Source organism: Molothrus ater, chromosome 4 (genome assembly GCF_012460135.2).
Source record: "Molothrus ater isolate BHLD 08-10-18 breed brown headed cowbird chromosome 4, BPBGC_Mater_1.1, whole genome shotgun sequence".
Taxonomy (NCBI): domain Eukaryota; kingdom Metazoa; phylum Chordata; class Aves; order Passeriformes; family Icteridae; genus Molothrus; species Molothrus ater.
In genome coordinates this window covers 2636223-2647726 of record NC_050481.2, presented here as the reverse complement: position 1 = coordinate 2647726, position 11504 = coordinate 2636223, and positions in this window count along the sequence as shown.

Below are 11504 nucleotides of genomic sequence, written 5' to 3'. Positions count from 1 at the left end.
GAAAAAGTTGTCTAACACAAATATGATTTAAGATTTTTTTTTTCAGGTCATATCAGTAAAAAAGTCACAGTTTCTCTCAACCTTTGCCAACCCAAGGGTGACTGGAAGTGCTGACTGAGACATACAGGGATAGGCTCGCCTCAATGTCTTTGAAAAATACTAGTTTTAGGTATGAAAATTTGTTTTCATTTTTTCTCCTTTATCTGAAGTAGGACTAGCCCTTCACATAAATTTGTTCTCAGTAATAAGGTGCTGTTACCTCAAAAACCATTTTTCCCTTTCTGCAAGGGGAAAATACTTTTATACTATTTTCATAAGGGAAAATAAAAAAACCACTTAAAAAAGCCAGATAAAAGCAAGCAAAAAATTGACTGATAAGAATATTGGAAATTAATAGTAGGTTACCTTCATTTCCCATCTTTTTATTTTTAATTCAGTAAAAACAGACAACTTATTGTTATCTGTGAATTTTTTCTTTCCTTTCTTGACTCTTCTTAGTATAACCATGTTACATTGTAGATTGTTTAATTTTAAGGTTTGTTTTTTTTTTTAATTTTAAGCCTCATGTTTTGACTGCAAAAAAGAAAAGGTGCTGGTGATCCAGTTTCCTGGCTCCTCCTTGTTGACAAGAACTTCATTATGCATATTGCACCCAGAAGCTTGACCTTTGGAGATGTAAATCTTTGTACCTAGACAGAGTTATTACTAAGTTTATTAAAACAATGCCAAGTGTAGAAGGCAACCTTTCTTTCTTGGCTGAGGGTCTGGTCACAGAAGGTTTTTATTGCACAACCCTCCCACAGTTCATCACATAGAGGTATTTTGAACTAGCTGACACCACCAAATCTACAGGAGAGACAAAAACAAATAACAAAAATAGCATGTTTTATGTAAAAAAACCCCAAACAACCTCTCTTCCATTAGCAACATTTCAATCAGAATGAGATCAAAATCAGATCATAAATATTAATGATTTTAAGCATGACTATTATACAATTTTTAAAAAAAACTTTGATATATAGTTTTTAAATCCTCAAACTGTTCAGTACGGGATACTTCAATTTTTTTTCAGAATATGAATAAAAATGAAGTGAAAACATACTAGAATTAAGGCCAGCTTTCCTGAATCCTAGAGTTCCTCTAGAAGTAATTGCCAGAGGTAATTAAATTTGGCCACACATTGATGCCAGACTTTCTCAAAAGCAGCAACAGAAATGGAAAATCAGAACGAGAATGAGTGATTACACCCATCAGTGTTCCAGAGGCAATGAGAGAAAAGTTTAAAAAAAAAAATCTCTATGAAAATATTTGCACCCTGTGTATGAAATTTGCATTATTTGGTTTCTTGACAGAGTCTGGGAGCCAAGCAGAAAAAAACTTTTAAGGTTTTGGGTGTCAGCAAACAATGTGTAAATGTGTGAGCATTTATGCTCATATTAAGTTTTGTAAAAATACTTTTTCTTTAGCAAGAAATACTCATACAGAAAATCCTTTCTGCCACATCTTAAAATACGTTAATTTTTCACTCACTGTCATTATTCTAAGGGTTTGTATTGTTGGGTGTTCTTTTTTCCCTTGCTCTTTACCATTCTCTTTATTTCACTAAAACTCTTAGGAGGGGTTGCAGAAGTAATTTGTGGCTGCACAACAGCTGGTTTAGATTTTGTCAGGATTTCTGTTACATTTCAGTGTGCTTTCAGATTATGTTGTCTTGTGCTTAATGTGTGTAATCCATGTCTGTATTAAGAGGATACTTGACCGCATTTAGTGTAAATAGCGGTGCCATCCAGTTGCCCAAAAAACAACCAGAAAATAATCAGCTTACAATTAGTGTGCTTCACTTTATCCCAGGGACAGGACTAATTCACAGTGCTGAGGATCACAGCAGCAATGCTTTTAATTAAATAGAACGTCCTGCTTACACCAAATGTAGGCCTTGCATTCTGACACAGTTAAATTGAAAGATGGATAATCCCAGCAGCCTTTGAATTGGTAATGCTGGAACCAGGAATAGATTAGAAAAGCTTTTTTTTCAACTTTTAAACTTTATTTTATTTTATAAATAATATAATAATAGTAATAATAATAATGATAAATGCTGAACTGATATATTTTAGGGGGTGGTACCTACAGTGCAGCTCCCTTAATCCTTTTCCTGATGGTTAATCCTGATGGCTACCAATAAATTAGCAGCCACTATTAGGAAAAAGAAAAAAAAAAAAATTCCTATGATTTTTTTGTCACTTGCAGGGGCTTTTGTCAGAAACACAGCTCTGAATCAATGTGCACTGAACAGTCCTATTTCTAAGTGCCTCGTGCCTCCCCCCAGCACAAAGAATAGGAAGGAGGGGGCAGACCGAAGTGACGTTAGTTACCTTGGCATCTCCAGTACTCCCTAGAAAATTAGTCATCCACAGCTTGGCCCCAGTGCTATTCTGAGCACTAAAGGCACAAGGTGCATGGCAGCTGAGATGAAATTCATGCAGCCAAACTGCCTCCCTCCCTCCCTGAGCTGCCCTCTCCTCAGCTGGGATGTGACTGAACATGGGCAGATGCAGAAAGGCCAATGCACTGTGGTCCTTTATCTCGTGCAGGCATAGATTTGGAATTTAAGATAGAGCCATGTATAAATGCTCCTTTCTTGTCTCCCCTCTTTTTGGCTTATTAGCATTGTTTATGAACCATAGCCATCCAAAAAGCAATGCAAACAAAAGAGTTGCTTTTCTGTCTCACAGATGATTGGTTTTTTTTTCAGTTTTCTGCAGAAACCTTCTGTAAGATGCTGGCACAGAAGTATCCAGAATATTCCTTCAGAAGCTCTGGAAAGCTCCCCAGGAATGGTGCTGCAGATGAAGGAAAGCACATAAAGCTGTTTTGAATGAAACAAATCAGGCTCAGTGGTGTGGTAACTTCACTAAACATGGTTTTGATTGCTTACAAACCCCCTCTGCTCTGGAAAGCTGCCTTGCACCATCATTTCAGATTATTTTGACTATTTCTTCAAATTATTATCAAGTGAGGTGCTGCAAAGGAACTGCACAGGCATTGCTGCAAACAGCATTACACAGAAGGCACAAGTTACTGCCAGTGAGAAACCAAGGGTTTTGCAAATGCAGTCAAGTTCTGAATTTCTGTATTTTCTACCACACATGAGAGAGTGCCCAGTTTTCTAGGATCCTTGTGTGAAAACATTGCCTGAGAGGGTCGAGGATTCCTGCTGCCTGGCCCTCTAGAATACTCACATTGCAAATCTGGAAACTTCATTTAGCAAGAAAAGCTGACTATTACTGTTTTTATTATACTCTTCCAGTCCATAATACAAAATTATCTTCTTCTCAGCTTCTTTCCTAGATAGGACTCATTATATTTAAATGGCTGCCCTGTGACTAGCCAAACTGTGATGATTGTGAAGATGAACAGTACAGTTTAGATTGTGACAAATGAGCTCCTCGTGGCAGTTACAAGCAGTTATTAAAAAAGTTTAGCTTCCTTACAAAAGTTTATTGTCATGCTCATGAAACTGATTTTTTACCTAATGGCAAAAATTCACAAAGCAGTAAACAACACCTGACTGTAAGTTTGTATAATGTCTAAAAGGTACCATTAGGTGCCATCTATTATTGTATTATTTGTGCTTTGTTTCAGATGCTTGTGTTTGTAAATGTGTTATTTACTACTTTTAATATGAATGCCTGGCATTTCAATGGGATGTGCTGACAGACTACTCATGTCTCTGGAAAGTTAACATTACACAAATCAAGTAAGCTTTACAGGAACTTCATTTTATAAGTGTAAGCAATTTCTATAAATGTCAAAATTTCATCATTCTGGGAACCAAATGCTTTCCATTTTAATTTCCTTTTAAAATTTATATTTTCAAGTTTTAAAACATTAGGTAAGTTTTCCAGTAAAAGATATTAAACTTAAAGAATTAAGATGTTTCAGTCAATAGTTATCCATTATTTTGGCTTATGCAGACTATATCTTGTTAAATTTTTTGCTTCCTTTTAGAAAGAAACTGAACTCCAAGAGCTTGTCATACCTTCACATCCATGATTATTTGCTTTAAAATTAGCCCCTGCAATATGGGAGATAGATCTAAGGGCAAAGAGGTTAGGAAGGAGTGGTTGGATGTTAAAGTCAGATAAACTTTAACACATGGCAGATTCTCATGCTGGCTTTACACCTAATACCCCTGAGCATCTTACAGCTAAAATACAAAGTAGTCTGTGGTGTTGTTAGGCTTTAATACTTTTAAAGACACATTGAGTGTTAATGGGGTCCTCTGGACTTAAGGCTTTATTGTTTATTATACCCAGACTGCCTGGGTGTTCTCTAATGACATTCTCTAGTAAATCACCTAATTCCTGACCTGCTGTTAAACTCAGAAACCCCTGGATTATCTCCATCCACCTCCCTGCCTGAAGCAGCCTCCCTTCAGCATATCCCTCCCAGACCCCAAAATATGCTCACACCCTGCATTCCATCAGCACCTCTGGAGCCCAGGAGCACCTATGGAAACATGAAAGCAAACAGCACACCCTCACTGCCAAAGCCCTCTTGCATTCCCCATGGCTGCAGTGCCAGTGAGACACCCAGGTGCTGGCTTCCCAGCCCCTTGCAGAGCTGGAGCATCCCAGCATTCCCAAACAGCAGGAACAAGGACCTGGAGGCCCTGTGCAGAGTGTAAGAAATTGCACAGGCAGCCAAAGAGCCCAAGGTGAAAGCTGAGGACAAATGGAACTTCCATTAACAATGTTTACTTGTCATCAACACAAAATTCACTCCTGGAAGCTCACAGCGAGCAGGGCTTGGGGTCAGGAATTGGACCCCTGTACTTAATAAATGGCTCTGGGGGCTGGCTTTACTGTGCAGCTGCCTGCCAGGAACAGGGAGAGGTTATTTAACCAATCAACCAAAAAACAACCAAAAAACCCCACCTCAAACCAAGCAAAACCAGAAAAAAAAAATGGGTTTTTTGGTTTTTTTTTTTTTCCAGAGAAATGTTTATTCTGAAGCATACTCAAAGCCATTCCTCTTTTGGGTTCCAATGCTGTTTTGAATTGGAAATGCTAAAATTGTTAAACTGAAATAGAGGTAGCATCAAATAGTTATATTTATATATAAATATATATAAATATATATATTATATATATATAATTGAAATTGAGGTAGCATCAAATAGTTATATTTATATATAAATAAATATATTTTTATATATTATATATATAGTTGAAATTGAGGTAGAATCAAATACTTATTTCATATATAAATATATATAATTGAAATAGAGGTAGCATCGAATAGTTAATGTCACTGTTCCTGACTGTTCTGTCTCCTAAGACAGATCTGTTCCACTTCACAAGGGAATTTTTCAGTCTTCTGTCATCTAAATCAGCAACAAGGTTCCCACTACCCCTCATGGTGTGGGACTGGGACACCACAGCACTGCAAAAAAAGAGATCAATCACAGCTGCACATTCAAGTGTTCACAGGCATTTAAAACTTAAATTAGTAATAGTGATTTTCTAAATATTTCTAATAGAATTGTCTCAGCTACAGTACAAAAACATCCCAGTACCACCTCTCCCAGACCTGCATCAGGTTTTACTCTCAGATGCTACATTTTAAGATTTTGAAATGGGGATTCTGAATAAACTTAAAGGCTCCTGCTAGGTGTAAAAATCTCATCAAAACTCAGTCAAAGATAAGTGCCTAACCCAATTAGCAGACTTGAAAATTGTGACATAAATTCAAAGGCACACACCAGTTTCTATCCTGCGTTGATCTCAGAGGTATCAGAGGGAGTTCATCTCAGGGCTGCACAGGGACAATGAGGGAAAATCGTGTGGTTACAGCAGCAGCCCCAAGGGAACTGGATTCCCTGCCATACAGATGGCTTTCTGTATTGCACCAAAGAGAGACATTTAGGCTCACATCTTTAAAAGGCTCTTCAGTACCTAACTTTCATTGAAACAGGTGACTAAATGCTTTTGAAGAACTGGACTATAAGCTCTCAATTCCCGTACGAATTAAGATCCCTAACAAGGAGCTTAGGTAGAATTGAGGAAACTAACTCCAGGAGACCAATTCTCAAAACCCTGCAAAATCCATTTAAGTTGGTGTCTAATGATGCCTTTATGCTTTCATTTAAGAATTCATTCTTGAGCAGCAAATGTTTGTTTCCATCTGTGTTGAGAATTGTCTCCATGTAGTTAAAGAAGGAAAATTCTTGTGGTTACTTTCTAAAAGGAGAAATGTTCCTGCCATCTCAGAGTTACTTAACGGTCAGGAGTGAATTACATCAGAAAAAGCAGTCATGGGTTATTTACATACACAAATATATCTGAAGGAGGAAGCTGTAGAAATGCCCTATTTTTAAAATGGCAGCTCAGGTGCCAGCATGCCAGAGACAGATTCAATGGCTTCTTCAGCCTGAAAGAGTTGAAATCTGCATCTCAGGAGAATCCTACAGCTCCCCTGATGTAAAAGAAAGACATGGTGAAGGGACTATCTCTAGCTTCTAAATTTTAATTTTTTAAAAATCAGGTATTTTGCCCCAGAGGCAAAGCAAAATTCTTTATTGCATTGACTAGAGCATGTGGCACAAGACATACTTCTGCTTCTAATCTTGCCTCCAGAGAAAAGATACTCAATTATTCTGTGTTACAAAATTATTTCACAGCCAATATTTAAGTAGCCCTTTAAGGTTTTGGGTGTTGCAAAGGAGCAGCTCCCAGCTTTATTTTTTGATGAAAGAATTTGCAAACCAACCATGGGTGCTGACTAACAGAGCTGCCTCTCCCAGATGCCTCCCATTCTTCTCCCTGCCGTGGGTACAGCTTCTTCTAGTGAGTCAGATTTCTTTGGAGGGGAGATTAATATGCAGCTCTCTATGGTTAACACTCTCTTACAGAATTATTGTGATATTCCTTCTGTAGCCTAACTCCTGATATGCTGACAAGGCATGAGCTATGCCCATGTGTTACATATGACACAGTGTATGGTGACATGTTTCCACTGGGTTCTTATTGTACTGAAAATCTTCAAATCCTTTCCAGGTTAAAAGTGACTAGAACATGTCAAGCAAAAATAAAGACCATTTTTTATCGTTGTTTGATTTGATCTTTTGATTATTTTTTTTTTAGCCTATACCAAAAGATCTGTGTTTGGATTTTTTTCAAAATTCACCCTCATTTAAAACATTTCCTTTAAGTACAAATTATAAACATGTGATTTCCTCAAATCCTCCAGCCAACTAAGAATCTCTCTCAAGAGTTAATTACAACAACTTAAGATGGACTATATTCTTTACTCGTTGCTTATTTAATTTGTTCAAGACTTTATATTGCAGTACTTCCTACTTCCCTCTTTAGTATGAATCATTTTACATTTTTTCCTAAGCATTTCTATTTTAAGTACAGGACTGTACCATTTCAAGTGAATGAACATCTTTGTTCTGTAAGGTTTGATAAATGAGACCATTAGACATACCCAACAGCCTAATGAAATTCCCCACCTTGGTTGGGATGCTGCAGATTGTTTATTTGATTATTTGGACAAAAACCTCATCTTTAATAATGGTGCTAAACAATGTGTGGCTTCATTGATATTTAATAGATAACAGACTTAAAACAACACTGTTGGAGTTTATCTTTTGTATCCAACAGCTGTGCAGTTAAAAAAAAAAACAGAAGTACAATACTGTATTGTATACTCGAATTATACACTTAGTTTAAGGGATGAGAATCCCAGCAGCAGATGGCATTCCAGGCTGTCATAGCAGGGGAAAGAAAAAAAAAAAAAGCAGGCCAATAGTCTGCCTTGATACTATAAATCAACAGACTGGTTACTGCTGAACACATGAAGATTAATATATCAAAATCTGTGAGTTATTTCAGAGAAATGAAAGTAGAAAACACCTTGGTGTGGACAGAGTCATGACAAAACTGTGCTTCAAACTCTTAAGTAGGTAGACAGAGAAGCCCTTATTGACTGAAGTTCCCCTGGTATTTCCCATTAAGTGCAATTAGGTCCCTGAAGTGCATTTTGGGGGAGAAAGCTGAGGACAGATTCTCCACTCCCAGGAAAGTCCAGCTGTTTCAGTATGACAAGGTGTGGGAATCACAACTCCCAGGCACATCACCCCGGGGATGAGCTCCACAGCTCGGCAGTGACATTGCTGCAGGGGATCAAGGAACCATGAAAGTTCATCTATCCCATGTAATCATCTTTTATTCCAGGAGAGAGCCCCTCCCAGCCTAGTTGCAGCCTCACAACAGACTCAGATTAGCTGAGGGGTTTAAATCCCTGGTCAACAAATAAAGGCATATGGTATGAGAAATCTCTATGGAAGGATTAAATCAGCTGACAGAAGCATAGGCAAGAATTCAGGGCGGGCAGTTGTGTGATTGTTCTCTGTGAGAGAGACACTGTACTGCAGATTTGGGCAGGGACAGCTTAAGTGTTGTATGAAAACCACTTCAAACCTGAAAGCACCTCCAGCACCATAATCACCAACATGGCACAACATGAGAATCCCTGCAGAAGGGTACAAACAATAAACTAATTACTTACTTACCACAGTTTGTCTGCAGCTCTCATGCATGGGATTTTGATGAATAGGTCTCAATAAACCTTGCCTTGGCGACCTGGACAAAGCTGCCAAGAATACAGCTCCTCAAAAATTAGCTGTTTGTCATCAACTGTACAATAAGACAAAAGAATTCACAGTTAATTTGGACAGCAGCAAACATAATCAATGGATCAGTACACATAATAAACTCTTAGGTGATCAAAAGAAAAAAATGAATAATAGAGACACATAGAAGAATTGGTGGAAAACCCCAAAATGTATTGATTGCCTGAATCCCAGTCTTGAGCCTCACGCAGCACTCTGATATTTTAGAAAGCACCTGATTCCCAGTCACACTTTTTTTTGGATTTGCTTATTTCTATAGACTGTTAAATGCTGAAAAAAAAAAAATCTTTCTTTCAGCTTGAAAAGACAATCTATTACTATGATTTCACTGCTGACATAAAATTATATTCTTTTTCTGTTTCTTTTGTTTTTCACTTGCATCTATCAAGTTGTCTTCAACTGGTTCTGCACTGCCATTGCTGTCCTCATTACAGTAATTGCAACATAATTACATCTATAATTCACAGGTTGTAATTACAATATTGTAATATAAAAGGGTTATAAAATATCAAAGAAGATTTACAAAACAAATGATAGAGTGCACTGTGTAACACCTACTATATAACACACCTACATCTCTTGGGCTGCCTTTTTCAAAAACAGGTGCTTTGAATTCATTTGTCAAGGGAAATATTAATCCAGTGAGGATTTTCTTTTGGTTTTTATTCTATGGAGTACCAACATTCAAAACTTAAATGGTATCTGAACAGCTTTGGTAGTTTCATTACTGTATCTTAAGGAAAGGAAAATTATTATTCAGATCTTCTAGAATTTGGGGTTTGTGATTAGAAAATCTGTGATAAGAAAAATAATTTTTACAGTGAAAAATTTGAAGCTTCCACAGATTATGAACACTGTGAACTTACACAACTATTAGCTCTCATCCAGCAAGACACAAATTTTCTCCATATATTATTATTGGACAGTATTTTCACCATTCACAGATATTCAGTAGACACCTACAGTAATTTTCAATATCATTCAGCTGTATTGTTCAGGCTGTCATTACTCATGTCAGCAGAATTTTCCATAATTTTCAAGAGGATATCTCGTCTAAAATGGAGATGTAATACTTTTTGGTCCTATTTATCATGATCTGAGTAGCTGAATGGCTACTTATCCATTCTATCTGAATGACTCTATAATTCAGAAAAAGCCCCCCAAAAAATCAGAATCAAATGAAATGAAAAGGTACAATAGGTTCTTAGCTAGAAAAACTCAAAACACTTTTGCTGTTCTACAATTTGTAATATCATATTTTCACAGGTCAATTAAACAGTACCTTCTGCAGCTTTGAAATGTCACAGATTTTGATATATTTTAACACCTTTTCAGATAATTTTGATCATTGAAAATTAACAGAAAAAATTATCTTTACACTTAATAAAATATTTTATATATGCCATTTGCATTAAAAGAAACTTCAGAGCATCTAATATTTTTGTTTCTTCATTTTTTTCAACACAGGTCAGAATATGGAAGCGATCCTCATGCATTCTGCATTCCTGTGATTATTACAAAAATAGATGTAGTGCACAGATGTGGCTGATTCCTCAGATGCATTGGAGTTAGACACATCCTTTAGGGAAATCACATCACACTCCATGGTGGAGGTGAAATAAAAACAATCCATTTAGAAGAGTTGATTGAACTAAGGATCCTCTGCTCTAACAGAGAAATAAGTGCTGGCAAAAGAGGTGAGACTACTCTCCACTGATATAGATAAATTACTAGAGGACACAGAGAAGCTATTTTAAGGGGTATCAAGGCTGAAATCATCCAACTGGAGGTTAATGGTAATAAACATACAGAAATCTTGTGTACATCCACAGATCAAGCGTTCCAAGTCCCACAAAATTCAAATATAGAGGTACACTAAAAATTACAGTGAGATATACACAACTAATGATTCTAAACTTCAGTTTATGATAAATAGTATCAAAACTCATCAGATTAAATACATAATTGAAGTTTATTTTACTGGGGTATATACATTTCCTGCTCTATTTTTCTATATTGTTTGCTCGACATCACATTATAGATAAATCATATGAAGCAATCTTTTAAATCATTAACCTAGAGTATCAAAATTCATTAACTAGGCACCTTGAAAAACAATGCTTTGATTAACAGTGGGAGAATACTGAATAAGAGCATAGACAAAGCTCTTTTATATGTCATATGTTGATGATGCTACAATATATGTTAAATAAACATTATATGATAATGACATAGCCATTCTAATATCCAGTTTTCCTTTTCCAAAGTAAGTATACTTTTTAAAGGACTGAAAAACTACCAGACATGCTTTTTACTCTAAGAAATCTGTTTTATAGTGAGAAACTTAAAAAAAAATGAGCTCATTTATTAAAAACGTGATTCTGAGTATATGATATGCAATAAAATATAATTTTAGTAAAGGAATTTTGATGCAGACACTGGAACAACGTGACACTGTAGTGTCTTGCTACTGAGAGTGGGTACATTCATACAAGAAATCAGGTGAAAATATTTAAGAATCATTATATTGGAGCAACTTCTCTGTTGAAGCAGTCAATTCTCTGTTACAGAAAGTATTTAAAATAATATTAGCTATCTTATTAAGCAATATCCTCTAGCTCAACCAGGAGTTGTGGACTTGATTTGAAATCAGTTAATAAAATTACCAGTTATCAGCCATGCCATGAACCATGAAAATTATCATATTGGTTGCCCTTGGTCTTCAAAGTTTAATTAAAAAAAAAAAATCACATATACAACAGCACTGAAACTTTTACAAAAAATAAGGAACTCACTTTCATTT